Here is an 18023-nt window from a genome sequence, read left to right on the forward strand (position 1 = left end):
ATTCAGGGAAATTACAAAATGTTGTGGTAACAGAAACATATGCAACCCTGCCTCCATGATGCCACCTAACCTGAAAAGCTTGAAGTCTACCAGTGAACACAAGTTGCTCCTTCTCCAAGGACACCCAATTGGAACACAGCAAGGAAGTGAAGCAGATAGTTGGTATCTATGACTTTGGCTATGACCATTGTTTGCTTCAGGGCTATTATAACACTGTCATGAAGAGAAGAACACAGCTGTTTTTTTTAATTTTAATTAAACACCATCAATTAAATGAAACACCCAATTAACAAATTACTACAACAGTGTAAAATAGAACAGAGAACAGTACAGCACAGTATAGGACCTTTGGCCCTCAATGTTGAGCCAAGTTTTTACCCTACTCTAAAGTCAGGCCATCTTACATAACCTTCATTATATTATCTTCCATGCCCCTAATGTATTTGACTACACTACCACTGCCAGCAGTGCATTCCACGCACCCAACACTCTGTGTAAAGAACCTGCCAATGACATCTCCCCTAAACATTCCACCAACCCCCTTAAAATTATGCCCCCTCTTGATGGACATCTCCGTAATGGGAAAAAGTCTCTGGGTATCCATTCTATCTATACCTCTCAACATCTTGTACACCTCTATGCTCCCAAAGGTCTAGGTCTCTCAACCTTTTTTCATAAGACTTGCCCTCCAGTCCAGGCAGCATCCTGGCAAATCTCCTCTGCACCCTATCTAAAGCTTCCACATCTTTCCTATAATGAAGTGACCAGAACCAAACACAATATTCCAAGTATGGTCCAACCAGCGCTGTATACAGCTGTAGCATAACCTTGCAGCTCATAGAATCAATCCCCCTGCAAATGAAAGCCAACACACCATACACCTTCTTAACAATCCTAACAACTTGGGTGGCAACTTTGAGGGATCTGTGTGCATGGACCTCAAGATCCCTCTGTTCCTCTACACTGCTAAGAATCCTGCCTTTAAAACTGTATTCTGTATTCAAATTCAACCTTTCAAAGTGAATGACTTCACACTTTCCCAAGTTGAAATCTCTCCGCCACTTCTCAGCCCAGTTCTGCATCCTATCAGTCTCCCGTTGCAACCTACAACGGCCCTCCACACTATCTACCAACCTATGTATCATCAGCAAACTTAGTAACCAACCTTCCACTTCCTCATCCAAGTAATTTATGAAAATCACAAAGAGCAAAGGTCTCAGAACTGATTCCTGCAGAACACCACTGGTCACCGAGCTCCAAGATGAATATATTCCATCTACCACCACCCTCTATAGTCTTCCTAAGTCTTCTATAGACCAGCCAATTCTGTATCCAGACAGCCAGATTTCCCTGTATCTCATGCCTCCTTACTTACTGAATGAGCCTACCATGGGGAACGTGGTCAAATGCCTTGGTGAAACCCATGTACGCTACATCCACTGCTCTACCTTCATCAACATTTTTTGTCACATCCTCAAAGAATAGAGTTTGTGAGACATGATCTGCACCTCACAAGTCATGCTAACTATCTCCAATTGAACTATGGTTTTCCAAGTAATCATAAATCCCATCTCTCAGAATCCTCTCCAATACTTTGTCTTCTCCAGGCACATGACTGACTGGTCTGTAATTCCCAGGATTACCCCTATTCCCTTTCTTGAACAGGGAAATACTATTTGCCACCCTCCAATCATTGGACAGTGAGGATACAAAGATCATAGCCAAAGGCTCAGCAATCTCTTCCCTGACTTCCTGTAGTTATCTAATGTATATCCCACCTGGCCCAGGGGATTTATCTAAATTATGTTTTTCAAATTTTTCAGCACATCCTCCTTCCTAACTTCAACCTGTTCTGGCACTGTTTCACACTGCCCTTAGAAACTTGACCACTGAAGCAAAGGATTCATTAAAGGACTCCTCAACCTCCTCCAACTCCAGGCACAAGTTCCCACCACTATCCCTGAACGGCTGTACTCTCACTCTGGGCGTCCTCTTGTTCTTCAGCTGTTAAAAATCAAAAAAGGTAGAAAACAAAGGAGGGGTGAAATTAAAATGCAGTTTGTAGGGAAATAATGCATCCAGGCGCCTGCAGTATCCACAGTTCTATAGAAACTGCTCTCAGTCAACTCCGGAGCTATCTGCTTGACTTTTATTTCTTTTATTTCTAACATGGACAACAATCATAAGGTCAGCAGTGGGGATATTCACTGATGATTGCACAGTGTTCAGCCCTAGTTGCAACTCCTAAGCTACGGAAGCATTCCCTGTTCAACTATATTAAGAAATTGTCAATATCTAGGCTTGGACAGAAAAACAGCAATAAACATTCCTGCCTCAGCAAGATAGAATTTAACCATTGGTCCTTGACATTTAATGGCATCACCACTGAAATCTCCTCCTGTTAATATTTTCTAAGTTACCATTGACCAGAACTGGTTCAGCCATCTAAATACTGCGGCTGCAAGAGAGATCAGAGGCTAGGAGGTCTGTGGTGAGTAACTCACCCCCTTACTCCCCAAATGCTTTGTGTCATTTGCACGTCACAAGTCAGGAGTGTGAAGGAATACTCTCCAGTTGCCAGGAATGAGTCCAGATTCAACAGTACTCAAACAGCCTGAAACCATTCAGAAGATATCAGCCTAATCATTTAGTATGCCGTTCATAAATATTCACTCCCTCCATCACTGCCGTACAGTCACAGTATTGTGCACCACCTAAAAGATGCACTACAGAAATTCATCAAGGCTCCTGAGAACGCATATTTCAAACCCACAATCACTGTGACCTAGAAGGTCAACAGCTGAAATTGTAGAGGAACACCTTCACCTGCAAGTTTTCAGCAAGCCAATCATCCTGATTTGGAACAATGTCGTATTCCTTCTCTATCACCGAGTCAAAATCCTGGATGTTCCCCACCCTCCACCAGCATTATGGGTGTATCTTCAACAAATAAACTGCAATGGTTCAAGAATGCAGAAACCTTCTCAAATGCAATGAGGGATGGTCAATATATATTGGTCTAGCCAGAGAAGCCACAACCTTAAATGATTTTAAAAATGATTAAATCTGAAGGTGTTGCCTTCTAGCCTGTGACTCTAGCCTACCCTTCAACCACTTTGCTGTACTAAATAACTGCAGAAAAGTCAAAAAGTAATAAAACCAAATGAACAGCGGGCATCAATTCAGGTATCAGAACCAACAAGCTGTACCCTGTCAACCCTGCAAATCCATTTTGCTAATGTCCTGGGATTTGTATCAAAATTGAGACAACTGTTCCACAGCTGAAAATGTGTTGCTGGTTAAAGCACAGCAGGCCAGGCAGCATCCAAGGAACAGGAAATTCGACGTTTCGGGCCAGAGCCCTTCATCAGGAAGGGCTCTGGCCCAAAACGTCGAATTTCCTGTTCCTTGGATACTGCCTGACCTGCTGTGCTTTAACCAGCAACACATTTTCAGCTCTGATCTCCAGCATCTGCAGACCTCACTTTTTACTACAACTGTTCCACAGACTATCACACGGTAGCCTGCCAGAATCATGCTCACAACTATGTTCTTCACGAGTCTGGAGTATGTCTTATCTACAAAACGAACAGAACCACTATGGTACCATATCAGATGCAGGGAGTTAGTTACCTAAGAGCTCTCAACATTGATCCTAAACTCAGCAGTCTCATAGCATCACGCTAAGAATTGACAAGGAAACACCTTCCGATGATTATTGCCTACTGTCCTCCCTCAGTTGATAAATCAGTATTTCGCCATGTTGAGCATCAATTGGAAGAGGTGCTGAAGGTGACAAGAGGCACAGAATATACTATAGCTGTGAGATTTTAATCTCACATCATCAACAACTGTTTGTAGCACTACTGCTGACAAACCTGACGAAAACTGAAAAGGAATAATTGCAAGACCAGGCCTGTATCTGGTTGACGGAAGAACCTACATTCCTTGCACTTACTCATCAGCATGTCATAGATGCATCCAAACACAATAGTATTAGTAGAAGTGAACACCAACCAAATAGTTCTGTGGAGATACAGTCCTGTCTTCAGAGATATTGTCCATTTGCTGGATGGCAGTACCACCATGCTAAGCGAGATTCATACAGAATTAATTGAGTAGCTTAAAACTGGACATCCACGAGATGTTGCGAACATGAACAGTGAAACTGCTTCACTACAGTCAGTCAATCACCTGTAGTCCATGACAACTTAACTTAACCATTACTATCAAGCCAGGGGCTCAACCCTGGTTCTAGATATAATGCAAGAAGGCATGTCAGAGTCAGCACCAGACTTACCTAAAACTGAGATGTCAAATACACCACAGTATAGGATTGTATGCCATATAGATGCAGCATGCAATAGTTCAAACTAAGCAATCACAAAATCAATGGATCAAATCTAAGCTCTGCAGTCCTGCCACAACCAGTCATGAATAGTGGCGAGCAATAAACCAATGGAGGTAGCTCCACAAACAATCTATCCTCAAAGCCAAAGCAGCCCAGCACAGCATGCCAACTACTAGGTTGCAGATTTGCAATGACCTTCAGCCAAAAGAACTAAGTAGATGATCCAGTTTGGAATGCTCCGGAGAACCCTACAATCACAAATTCAGTATTCAGCCCACAGCCAAGTAGGTTAGCATGAGATTGACCAATTGCAGTACAAACTCTATAGCTACTGTCCTCAGTGCAGCTGCATAGTATAAACAAATTGTTCCATATATATATATATATATATATATTGGTTTAGTTCCTGAAACAACTGGTGATTTTTTTTTCTGAAACAGAGTAAATCTGCCCAGAGATCAATTTGCTAACAAATAGGAATCCTGAATTACACACCCAGAACTGAAAATAATCCATTGTGGAACTTCCTAAAATAACTAGTTGTGAAAAGCTACTCAAATGCTGTCCTGCATTTATATTTTGAATTTGAATTGAACCAGTAAATTTGAGAAATAACTTCAGCCACCCTATGCACAATGTTGGAAATAAGAAAACATTTCTTTTAAAGTATCAAACATAATTGTGTTATGCAAAGTTTTAATTTTTTCAGTTCACACCCAACTCCACAAAGCTCACTCTGTGGAATTATTACTGAGATTGGGCTACATTTATAATTATCAGTGGAAAAAGTGTATTCTATTTTTCTGTGTTTCATTTATCATATGTAAAAGCAATTCTATTTACTTTGACGGCTTCTCAATATTGATTTACTTTTGGTAGTATGATATTGGCAAGCATACCAACACACATATGTGCCTTCAGATTCAGAAACCCACTGCAAATACAGTACACTGAAAAGTGCATTTTTCCCAAAAGCAACACTACGGTTGCCACATGTCTGTGCTAAGTTTACTAATGCCAAATCTGCAGATGTGCAAATTCACTGTTGTGAATGTGTAACAGGAGTATAAACCAAATACTATTCAGTCCACAATGCTGCCCTACACATTTTTGAGATCGGTTTAATGAAAACGTCCTCTTAGAAGAAAATTTGAAGTAAAACTACATTAATAAACAGAGCAGAAGTGTAGGTGTGCCATAGCCATACAACCAAGGGCACAAATATGGTTCAAGGCTTCTCATTTTAAAAAAAAACAGTATCTTTTCCCAGGAGGCTGGGATTCAAGTCCCATCTGCTCCAGAGGTGAGAAACAACATCTCTGAACAGGATGATTAGAAAATATCTGCCTGTTCCCCACAAAAGGCAATGGACTTCGGATAACTTTTTGATTTGATTTATTATAGATAGGTGTACATAAATACAATGGAAATCTTTGCTTGTAAGCAGTACAGGCAGATCATAGCAAGGATATACAGATCATAGGATGCTTAGACAAGGAAGGTATACAGGTTACACAGCAGAGGAGATGCATGAAGCAAGATCAACATTAACAAAATCAACATTATTTGAAGTTAGATAGTCTACTCATCTATCTAATAATGGCAGGGAAGAAGCTGTTCTTGAACATGTTGGCGCATGTGTTCAAGTTTTTGTATCTTCTTCCTGACGGATGAGGGTGTAGGAGAGCATTGCCAGGGTGGGTGGGGTCTTTGATGATGTAGGTAGCCTTTCCAATGCAACGAGAAGTGTAAATGGAGTCTATGGAGGGGAGGGGGGCTTCCATGATGTCTGAGTTGTGGACACCACCTTCTGTAGCTTCTTACAATACTGTGCAGAGCAGTTACCGTACCGGGCCTTTATGCACCCAGATAATATGCTTTCTATGGTGCTTCAATAAAAATTGGTGAGGGTCCTTATGGACGTGCTGAATTTCATAAGCTGCCTGAGGATAAAGAGGCTTTGTTGTGCCTTCTTGACCATCACATCCACGTGGGACGTCCAGGACAGATTGGTGGTTCATCAGTCCGAGGAACTTGATGCTCTCAACCTCTGCTCCATTGATGTGGATGTATCATGTTCTCCTCTTTTCTTCTTGAAAGAAATGATCAGTTCTTTCATTCTGCTGACATTGAGAGGTTGTTATCATTGCACCATGATTTCAACCCCTCTATCTCCTTTTGGTATTCTAATATTTGTTTGATATCTGTCCTGCCACCGTGGTGTCCTCAGTAAACTTGCAGATGGCACTCACTTGGAATTTGGCTATACAGAATGTGTATACAGGGAGTACAGTAGGGGTCTGAGAACACATCTTTAGAGGGCTCCAGTGTTGAGGGCTATCACTGAGGAGGCACAGCTGTCTATCTTCATGGTCTGTGGGTCAGGAAGCGGAGGATCCAGTTGCAAAAAGTGGAACCCAGACATAAGTGTTGGAGTTTTGACACCAGCAAATATCAATGCACTAAGGGTCCTCAAGGTCTCTTTGGTTGCCTAAAAATATTTACGTCATGAATATCAACAAAAAGTTCAACTTCCTTGGCCTTCACTGTCCAACATTTGTTCTTCATGTCACAGATTCCTTTTTCAGCTTTTGATGTCGAGTGGGTGAGCTGCTTTTCCTTGGTCATAGAGTCAGAGTCATACAGCACAGTAACAGACCCTTCGGTCCAACAAGTCCATGCTGAATATAATCCCAAACTAAACTAGCCCTGCCTGCTCCTGGCCCATATCCCTCCAAACTTCTCATATTCATGAACTTATCCAATGCCTTTTAAAATATTGCTATTGTACCCACATCCACCACTTCCTCAGGAAGTTAAAAATCACACAACACAGGTTATAATCCAACAGGTTTATTTGAAAGTACAAACTTTCAGAGCGCTGCACCTTAGTCAGGTAAATAATGGGGCAGGATCACAGGACACAGAATTTATAGTAAAAGATCAAAGTGTCATACAACTGATGCAACGTATTGAACGCACCTAGATTGCTTAGAATCACTTAGAATGGAGATGCAGGCTTTGAGTGATTAAAAGTAAATCACAGAACTTCTTTTAAGTCACAGGCCAGAGATAACGTAGGATTTGATTTTAAAAAAGCTGGCATCTCAGTCCAGACAATGCATTAAAGGTGCAAGGTTAGCGTCTGCCCCAACCTTGAATCAGACTGGTTCTATTTCCAAAGTAGGAATTTATAAAATATTACATGGACTGATTGCTGACAGGTAGTGTGCTTTTTGAATAAAATAGAATGTAGCTGCAAATAGAAATTCACCCCATACACGTGTGTGGGTGTGTGTGTTTGGGGGTGGGGAAGGAAAGAGGCACAGAGAGAGAGAGAGAGAGAGAGAGAGAGAGAGAGAGAGAACGCGCGGGAGAGAGTGCGACTGTGTGTGTGCATATGCGCGTGTGTGCATGTATACACTTGCGCTTGATAGAGTTGTGACCTATGATCCTGCCCCATTGCCACTTGACAAAGGAAAAGCGCTCTAAAAGCTTGTACTTTCAAATAAACCTGGTAGACTATTCCTTTGTGTTGTGTCATTTTTAACTTTGTCCATCCCAGACCAACACCGGCACCTCCAAATTATTCCTCAGAAAGTTAATTCTACATGCAAACCACTCTCTGGTGTAAAACATTTGCCCCTCCATCTTTTTTTTTAAAATCTCCATCCTCTCGCCTTAAAAATATGCCCCCGGGTCTTGAATCCCCTCATTCTACGGAAAAGGAAATGATTATTAACTCTATCCCTCTCATTATTTCATAAACTTCTGTCAGGTCACTTCTCAACCTCCTACCCACCAGAGAAAGAAATCCCAATCTATCCCGCCTTTCTTTATAACTCAAACCTTCCATACCAGGCAACATCCTGGTTAATCTCTTCCGAACCCTCTCTAGCTTAATGATATCCTTCTTATAACCGGATGACTAGAACTAGACAGACACAGTATTCCAGAAGAGGCCTTACTAATGTCCTGTACAATTTCAATATGCCTTCCCAACTCCTTTATTCAAAGGACTGAACAATAAAGGCAAGTGTGCTAAATGCCTTATTAGCCACCCTGTCCAAATGCATTATTCTTTGAAGTTTGCATCGCAACTGCATTCCTAGGTCCCTCTGTTCTACAATACTAACCAAAGCCCTGCCAGTGGTAAAAAAACCAAGGCATACAATACCTTTCACTTACCCAGACTGAACTCCCATCTGCCAATTTTCAGCCCAATGATCCATTTGATCAAGATCCCTCGGAAACTTACTAACCATGCCTCTATATTCTCATCCAAATCAGATTGATGTACAGCACGGAAACTGACCCTTTGGTCCAACTCATCCATGCCGACCAGATATCCCAAGCCAATCTAGTCCCACCTGCCAGCACCTGTCCATATCCCTCCAAAACGTTCCTATTCATATACCCATCCAGGTGCCTTTTAAATGTTGCAATTGTATTCCATCACTTCCTCTGGCAGCTCATTCCATACACGTACCACCCTCTGCATGAAAAAGTTGCCCCTTAGGTCTCTTTTATATCTTTCTCCTCTCACCCTAAACCTATGGCCCCTAGTTCTGGACCCCCCCCACCCCCAAACCAGGAAATGACTTTGTCTATTTATCATATCCATGACCCTCATAATTTTGTAAACCTCTATGAGGTCATCCCTCAGCCTCCGACGTTTCAGGGAAAACAGTCCCAGCTTATTCAACCTCTCCCTATAGTTCAAATCCTCCAACCCTGGCAACATCCTCACAAATCTTTTCTTAACCCTTTCAAGTTTTACAACATCTTTCTGATAGGAAAGAGACCAGAACTGCACGCAATATTCCAACAGTGGTCTAAACAATGTCCTGTGCAGCCACAACATGACCTCCCAACTCCTGTACTCAATACTCTGACAATACTCAAAGCTTTGACAAAGGGTCAGTTAGACTCAAAATGTCAGCTCTTTTCTCTCCTTACAGATGCTGCCAGACCTCATGGACATTTATGGTTGGTTACCAAGCACTGTCCTTTTCAATCATTTTGCTGAAATTTGGATCATGTTATTTGACAGAACAGGACAGAAACCTCAAAATTTTTCTGTGCCTGTCATGGCTGCTGATTGTTTTTGGCTGTCTTCTTAAGTATCTATACTGAACGAACAAGTCAATAGGTTCCTACTCCTGATAATCAGATAGTCCATTAAGAGGCAGTGCTTTAGTCTTGAATGCTGCAAACATTTTGTGTCAAAAATGTGATGTTACAGATCATAGCATGAATTTTACAATCATGGCAACAGATATGCACGTGCAGTAACCTGAAAAATTCTAATATGTGCTTCCCACCACCCTCTGGTCACAATCTGTGCAGAATTTCATAATGCAAGAGGCTTGGCTGATATTGGCCAACTTGCCTTCCTCCAACTGGGACTTTTAAATGGACAATTGACTTAAGAACCACTTCAGTTCTAGCCTCAATTTTCAGACCAACGGGACCCGCAAGAAACCCAGAATACAACCTGCAAAGACAGGATGGAGGTGAAGAGAAGCAGAGAGATCATGAGGAAAACCACCAGCAACTGCCTCCTTCCAACATTAAGTGCCCTACCACAAGACCTGTGCCCCATGGATGCTCCATTCAACCCTCTCCATCAACAGCCACACTTTGACAACCAGTCAGGTACATCTATCCACAAGTTTAACTTCCCATCCCATGGATTGGCTACCGGCTCTCTGGAGCAGGTATGATGTCCAAGTGAAGAGAGGAAATCTCACTCTCCAACCAATTAACATGGTGGCTCTTAAATGGCCACACAGAGCTTTTCCTACTTTCCCTGTTGGCTCTGGAAAACTGTACCAAAATATCCTGATCTACAGATTGCAATCTAAAGATTGCATTCAATATACTTGGTAAAGAGGTGTACATCATTTGACTTGGACTTTCCAAGTTCAAGCTTTCCAATTCTGTTTGGCTACAAGCATTGTATTCACTGTGAAGTACTGATCTTTGATCATGATGACAGCTGTGCAGAGATGTATTTCAGCTGCAATGGAAGGTTTGTTTCACTATGCCCTTGAGAGTCCAACGTAGGTGCAGAAGTGATGTGGATGGCAGACTGCCCTTGAACATAAGGTTAAGTATCATGACCTGCTCATGAATCTGAACTGAGAATCATGCAGTCTCCTAATGAGACTCTCCTCAAAGTCACAGGTAGTATCAACACCTCCTGGAAAGAGCAGGATCTTTACAGATCTACTCAATTAGAACTCCATGGTGGACATGCACCCACTGGTGAACCTCTAGCAACATACATTCAAAAGTGAACTACAAAATGAACCAGCACACAAAAGTGATAATTGCTGTCCACTGGATGTAATACAACAAAGCCTCCAGTCCTGATAAAAAGTATTGAGAGACAGAGACATACTGACCTCTCAGACAGATTTCTGAAGGTCTGGCAGAATATGGAATTTCCACTTGACCTTGTGGTATGATGACCACAATCTTCAAGAAAGCAGATAAAATGAGCTATAGTAATTTCAGGGGCATGACATTGTTATCAACTGTTGGCAAAGTCCTGGCTAGGTTACTTCACAAGTACTTCTCAATTATACAGGGAGGTCCTTCCACAGTGCCAGTATGGTTTTACACCTATCAGAGGAACAACATAGACTTCATAGCACTCTAAAGATAAATGCAGACAGCAGCTCATTGCTTTGTACATGGATTTTTTTGTTTGATCTCACAAAAGCCTTCAACTTGGGAAATGAACAGCCCTATCATTGGTATTAGGGCGATATCGATGCCAAGCCAGATTCATAAATATTATCTGTCTTCAAAATGACCATGTACAACTAACAATTCTCTGCAAATTTTCTACCAGTAACTAAAGAACACCAAAGAATTAGCAAAGAACACAGGTGCACCATTGCACCAATACTATTTTCAATACTTCTTGCATCTTAGTACTGGCTGCATCGCTCTCCATGCAATAATATGTGGTATGTGTTAAACACCTCAAGATCAGTTAAAGGCCATAACTATGACAATAACTACATCTTGAAAGAACTGCAACATGATGACAATGTACAACAAACACAACAGAAGATTCATGTATTCTCTGACGCCTAGTAAAGCATGATATTTGCCCTAAATACCTGGAAGATCAAAGTCCTTCAACAACTCACACTGAATGTATCAAATCCAATGCCTTCAACTGAGACTCCTGATGAAGCATTGGAAAAAGGTCTCACTTCACACATCTTGATAGCCACCTGTCCCAAAAATTCATATTGAAGAAGTGGCATACCACCAAATGCAATGTGCAAGCTCAACGTATAATAAATTATATACTTGAGTGTGAGAGTTATATCAAATCAGGTATCATAGACAGTGGATTGCTGTCGTTTTGAAGCTTGAATGACTCATTGACACCATATGAAACTCAACTTACAAATCACGTGGGAGATCAAAAGAACAAATATAATGTGTCCTCCTAACGACAGGTATTCAAGAAAACCAGCAGCTGAAGGGTAGCAAGAACACCACAGCAAGGACTCACACAATGTATTTCACAGCCGTCCATATGGTCTCTATTTCTCCAACCCTTGCAATCTCTCCCTTCTTTGACTCTATGCCCACAACTTGTATCATACAGCTTCCCCTGAACAGCCTCAATGTCTGGTAGTCGACTGAGAAATGAAATAACAATTTAAATAAAGTTACTGCCATTAAATTCTGGTTGTCAGCACTGTTATATTTCCGAGTGGCTCTGACATCCGTCCATCATAAATACTGGACATTACTGACTTGTAGGTGACAGACGTCTCATCACAACCAGGACCTGGACTTGCAAACATGTGATCTGTTCAGCTGACTATCATATCAGATGGAGTATTTACTCTTTAAATTATTTGAGCAGCAATAAAGAGTTGGTAGCAGGAATATCGTACAATTGAGTAACCTCTTTTTATAAACCTAAAGTGACAACACAGCAACATCCATAATTTTTCATGCAATTATGGCTTGCTAGATTAAATGCCCAATAACAACCAGAGCACCTTGACTCTCAACATCAAGCTCAGTTTCCTCCAGCATAAGAGGTTTGATAATGTTTGAGCATAGAAGGTCAATCATGTGCCTGAGGAACCTGGATATATGTTCATGTTGTCAGTGATTGTTCTGGTGCAAGTTTCAGTTGCATTTGGCTGGTTATGCTAACATTTTACATTTTGAGCAGACTATCCTCCTTTATAAGATTACCATTGTAACCTAAATACAATTGTGCAATTTACTTTTTGCAAATGTACTCATCTTCTGACTGCTATCTCACAAAGTCATGTTCTTCAGCAGGAAGTGAAAGCTTCCCAACTTAAATTTGCGTTGTTCTCTCAATTTACTGTGGAAATAAGTATGGAAGTAACTAGTTACAGTTGTGAAAAAGGGTATATAATGAAGTTATCCATTATAAACCATCCATTATAAAAGTTTGACTTTCTAGGAGCAAAATTTAATATGTCCCAAAGGTTTTATGTTTACTGATACATTGCTGCTGAAAATGAACAAAAGCATTCTGAACACACTGGAATGAAATAGTCCTTAGGTAATTTTGTGGTGTTTGGGTAAAGTATGGAATGCATAATTCAACAGGCTTCCCCAAGTAAATTGGCGATGGATCGAACCAGCATTCGCTTGGCAATTGCATATTAGATTAATGAACCAGAAAGAAGGCTCTGGGAACAAAAACATTTGTAAAAAGTTTTTGAAATAATAATGGCATCGAGAAATTGGTAACATTGTAAAATTAACATAATATTCTTCGAATCATTGACTCATTGGCATGCAGCCAATGCATGCTTACACTCAGCTACTCGTTAACTACTGAAGCAAAGATCTAAGCACCTAGATTTTTATGCTAATTAGTTGCAATGTTTTTTCTACATGACTGGATAAAATTTTCATCAACAACCACAATATGCATAAGCTGGCCTGAATATGGACACTTTTTTTAGTGTACTGTATTGCATCATTACTGTTACAGCAGAAATGGTATCTACTTAACAATGCAAAAATATTTTAACAGTTAAACGTTCATCACTTTAATTTTGAAAAATTGTAAACCCAAACTCAAAATCTTGAATTCTAAACAAGAATGGGCACACCTCCTTCCAACCTCTAAGAAACAAATTACCTGACCAACTTTATTATTAAACAAGTGTTTGACAGAATTCCCACTTAGAAGTGCCACCTAAAAACACTGCCAAACTCAAATCCAACTAGCATAAGGTTGCTCTGTCAAATGAGAGCAGAGTTCAAACTTTGGAATTTTTTTATATAATTAAAGTTTCGTGAAGAAGTTAAGGCTTTCACCTCATCAGATGTTGCGCTAAATATTAAGTAGAATTAATAAATAAAAGTTGGAGTTTTTTTTAAATATGGATCGTATACTTAAAAAAAGACACTGATCTCAAACCAAGGTAGAAATCACACAACATCAAGTTATAGTCCAAGAGGTTTATTTGGAAGCACCAGCTTTCGGAGCACTGCTCTTTCATCAGGTAGTTGTGGAATATAAGATAATGACACAGAATTTATAGCAAAGGTTTTGCTATAAAATTCTGTGTCTTATGATCTTAAACGCCACAACTACCTGATGAAGGAACAGCGCTCAAAAAGCTAGTGCTGCCAAATAAACCTGTTGGACTATAACCTGGTGTTGTGTGATTTTTAACTTTGTACACTGCAGTCCAACACCAGCATCTCCAAATCATGAAGCTCAAACCAGACGACAGCTGTCAATCCAAATTTCATTCAAGCTGTCCCCTCCTTCCTCGCCAAATGATTAGTCCCAAATGTTTCACATGCACTCTCAGTTGGAATTTGAATACAAAAACGTACTGGGGACATGGTGTATATACTTAATCGTTTACACACTTTAATAAAAAAGGCTAATTAAAAGCTTTTCCATTTAACCTCAATAAATCAGTTCAATATTTTCCACTCATTGGGGAGGATGGAAATATATATTATACAGACAAAATTCCATACAAAATTAATGGTATTTAAAATATCAGTCATTATTAAGAATATAAAGATATGGTAAGTCAACAGCATCTCAACTTGTGTTCCTTAGGTAATCTAATAAAGATTAGATGTAAACCAGCAACAGAGGGAATAATTGCATGCTAACATTAAATGGATTTAAGATAATCTTTTCAGGAGGATTTGATTCCTTTGTAGTTAATTGTCTTCTTCAGCTCCATGGCATGCCTGCGCCATCTTATTTTTTAAATATGAGCATGTTCACGTCATGTTTCAAAAAGCGCACCAACCCACGTGTGCTGTATTTTAATGCCTTTGCGCTGACAGTGTAATCCTACGGCATCAACAGAAGGAAAAGCCGCTCTCAGGGTTTATTCTACTCTATTTACAACCGCCGCAATCGACCGCCGAAAAATGCAAGCAGCGGCGCCGCAACCAAACTTGACGGTGTGACCACACGCTGATGGGCGGCCGTCAAAACCAATCAGAAGCAGAAGAGCCAGCACCGTGGTGCCCAGAAGGCCTATTGGTGGTGCCTGTGGGCGGGGATTATCCGCCAGCGAGTTGGGTTGAAGCAACAAAAGGCGTTGGGGTGGTCAGCCCCGCGATCTGCAGCGACGCAGCTGACGCCGCCGTCCGTAACACTCGACGCCGTCCAGCCCGTCTGCGTCCTGACGTCCCGCAGACACCAGCGGACGGCACTCTCCGCGGCGACGACACGACCCGATCTTCAATGGAAACGCACCGAAACGGTCACTTATTACCTTATGCGTGGCGGGGCGCCGGAGAGCCTCTTATTAAAACCCAAACCGAACATCGACCGGGTCACTGGCGACGACGTAACTGTTTCTGGAACGCGCGCGCGCGCGGGCGGTGCGCAGGGCACGTCAAGCTCGTGACGCACGCCGGAGTGCGACGTACATAGACGTCAGTGCGTCACGGGTGGGAATCGAAGCTGCAGAGGGAGTCATGGTGACAGCTGAGCCCAGTGTCTGGGATGACAGCTCAGACCACCACACCTTACCTACACACCCTTCACACACATAGATCAGACCAACCCCCACACCCACACTAATACAAGGTGAGACCACCAAACCTCACATACACATCACACACCCCCAACTCACACACATACAAGATCAGAACATTTCCAGCCACACACTATAAAGCAAGATCAGGCCACACCTCTCTCACATATACACACTCTCTAATACAAAATCAGACCACCATACCTCACATGCACACACATTCTGTAATACACGATCAGACCACCATACCTCACACAGGAATGCAAGATCAGGCCACCATACCTCTCTCTCACACACACACACACACACACAAACACATACTACAAAACAAGATCAGACCACCACACCACACACACAAATGCAAGATCAGACCACCACACCTCACACACAGGCACACTCTAATACAAGATCAGACTAACCCCCCCGCCCCGCCCCAACACACACACACACACAAACTCATGCAAGATCAGATCAACCCCCACATACAGTAGTACAAGAGGAGACCATCACACCTTACATGCACATACATTCTAATACAAGATCAGATCACCACACCTCTCTTACACACACACTTTCTCTCTCTCTAATGCAAGATCAGACCACCACACCTTGTACACACACATTTTAGTACAAACCCATATCACTACACACACACACACACAAAATCTAATAGGAGCTCAAACCACCCTCCATACACATTCTAATACACTCAGACTATTCACCACACACTAGCATTCCCCACACCTCACAACACATACATTCTATTAAGAGCATGGATCACCACACACATACATTCTAATACAAACTCAGACACCACACCTTAAACACATTAGTGCAAGCTCAAACCACAACCCACACACATTTTAATAAAAGTGCAGACCACCATACCTTGTACACATTCTAATAAAAGTTCAAACACCATACTTCACACACAATCTAATACAAGATCACCACACATATACATTCTAATATAAACTCAGACCACCCCATATACATACTTTTTAATCTCAGCTCAGTTTACCCTACATGCATACATACATACAAAAATTGTACTACAACCTCAGACAACCCTCACACACACTATAAGATCAAAGAGGTAGTGGTGCTTGGTGCCTACTCATTTTTTGTGCCACATTTTTGTTTTGCAGATCCCCCAAGTGCAGTTGACATTCATTGTTTCAGACTTCCAGCACCCTAGTATTCAGCTGTTGACTTTGTACTCCTGCTGGATAGATCTCCTTGAAAAGAGGAGCTCATGACTGGACTTTGAATGCACTTTGCCTTCTTGATGGTGTACAATTCAAAAGGCCTCAGCTACTTGGTAACTCAACTGTTTGATTTCATCATGTCTGAGCTGATTCAGAGTTCAATAAGTTCTTGAAGAAGAGGAAAATAATCACTTGAAAACTCTGGTTCAGTTTATACAATTTCAGCAGGAGCATTGACCAGATTTTCTTATCCATCCAAAAGTGTAATTGTTTCACCATGACTCTTGCACAGAACTTGTGAATTGAATGGCCCCTTTTTGACCTGTAACCATTCTATGGCTAACGAAAATTGTTAATTCAAAAAGCAAGGATAAAACATATGATCTTCTGGCTGAAATTCAACATGATTCTCAATTCATCATAAAATAAGTCAAATGATTTATCAAGAGTTTTTTTTGAAAGAGCACATTTTGAACCTAAAAATCAAAGACTCTGCAAACTTGGGCAGGGTTTTGCCTTTTGTGTTGAGGTCAAATTGTGGTCATAACCAGCACAGGGTAAGTACCAATCACATGGTTGTGATTTCTGTTGTGTTCACCAATTAGTAGCCAGAAGATATTGAATTCAGGACAGTTAGTGGGCTAAGTTAAAATGTCAAAATATCATACTCCAGGTAGGAAAGAGATAAAACTTGTGATTCACATAAAGGACAGTGAGAATGCTTCCAGTTTGAGGTACCCTGTCCCCAACTTTTTAAATCTTTAAACTAATCTTGCAAAACCCCTCCACAAAGTGGCCTGAGCTAGGACTAGAAGTGAAAGCACTTCTGACATTTTTTACAAACCCACCGACTCCCACAGCTACCTGGGTTACAGCTCTTCCTACCCTACCTCCTGCAAAAATGTCATCCCGTGTTCCCAATTCCTCCATATCTGCTCCCAGGAGGACCAGTTCCACCACAGAACACACCAGATGGCCTCCTCCCGTAGAGACCACAATTTCCCTTCCCACGTGGATAAAGATGCCCTCCAACGCATCTCATCCACATCCTGCCCTCAAATCCCACCCCTCCAATCATAACAAGAACAGAACCCCCCTGGTGCTCACCCTACCAACCTTCGCATAAACTACATCATCAGACAACATTTACACCACCTCCAAATGGACCCCACCACCAGGAATATATTTCCCTCACCACCCATTTTCAATTTCTGCAAAGTCCGTTCCTTCCGTGACTACCTGGTCAGGTCCACGCCCCCCAACAAACCACCCTCTCTTCCTGGCACCCTTCCCTGCCATCGCAGGAATTGTAAAACCTGCACCCACACCTCCTCCCTTAGCTCCATCCAAGGGCCCAAAGGAGCCTTCCACATCCATCAAAGTTTTACCTGCACATCCATCATTATCATTTATTGT

The 18023-nt window shown here is 41.6% G+C and overlaps 1 protein-coding gene across 1 annotated transcript in view; it reads right to left on the reverse strand.

The window, feature by feature from the left end:
- gmeb2 (glucocorticoid modulatory element binding protein 2) overlaps positions 1-15274 on the reverse strand; it is a 66197-nt gene extending 50923 nt beyond the window's left edge. Inside the window, exon 1 of the mRNA XM_060836335.1 lies at positions 15136-15274. The gene's annotated coding sequence lies outside the window, so the exon portion shown is untranslated. The remainder of the gene's footprint in view (positions 1-15135) is intronic.
- Positions 15275-18023: the final 2749 nt, after the last annotated feature.

Source organism: Hemiscyllium ocellatum, chromosome 15 (genome assembly GCF_020745735.1).
Source record: "Hemiscyllium ocellatum isolate sHemOce1 chromosome 15, sHemOce1.pat.X.cur, whole genome shotgun sequence".
NCBI lineage: Eukaryota > Metazoa > Chordata > Chondrichthyes > Orectolobiformes > Hemiscylliidae > Hemiscyllium > Hemiscyllium ocellatum.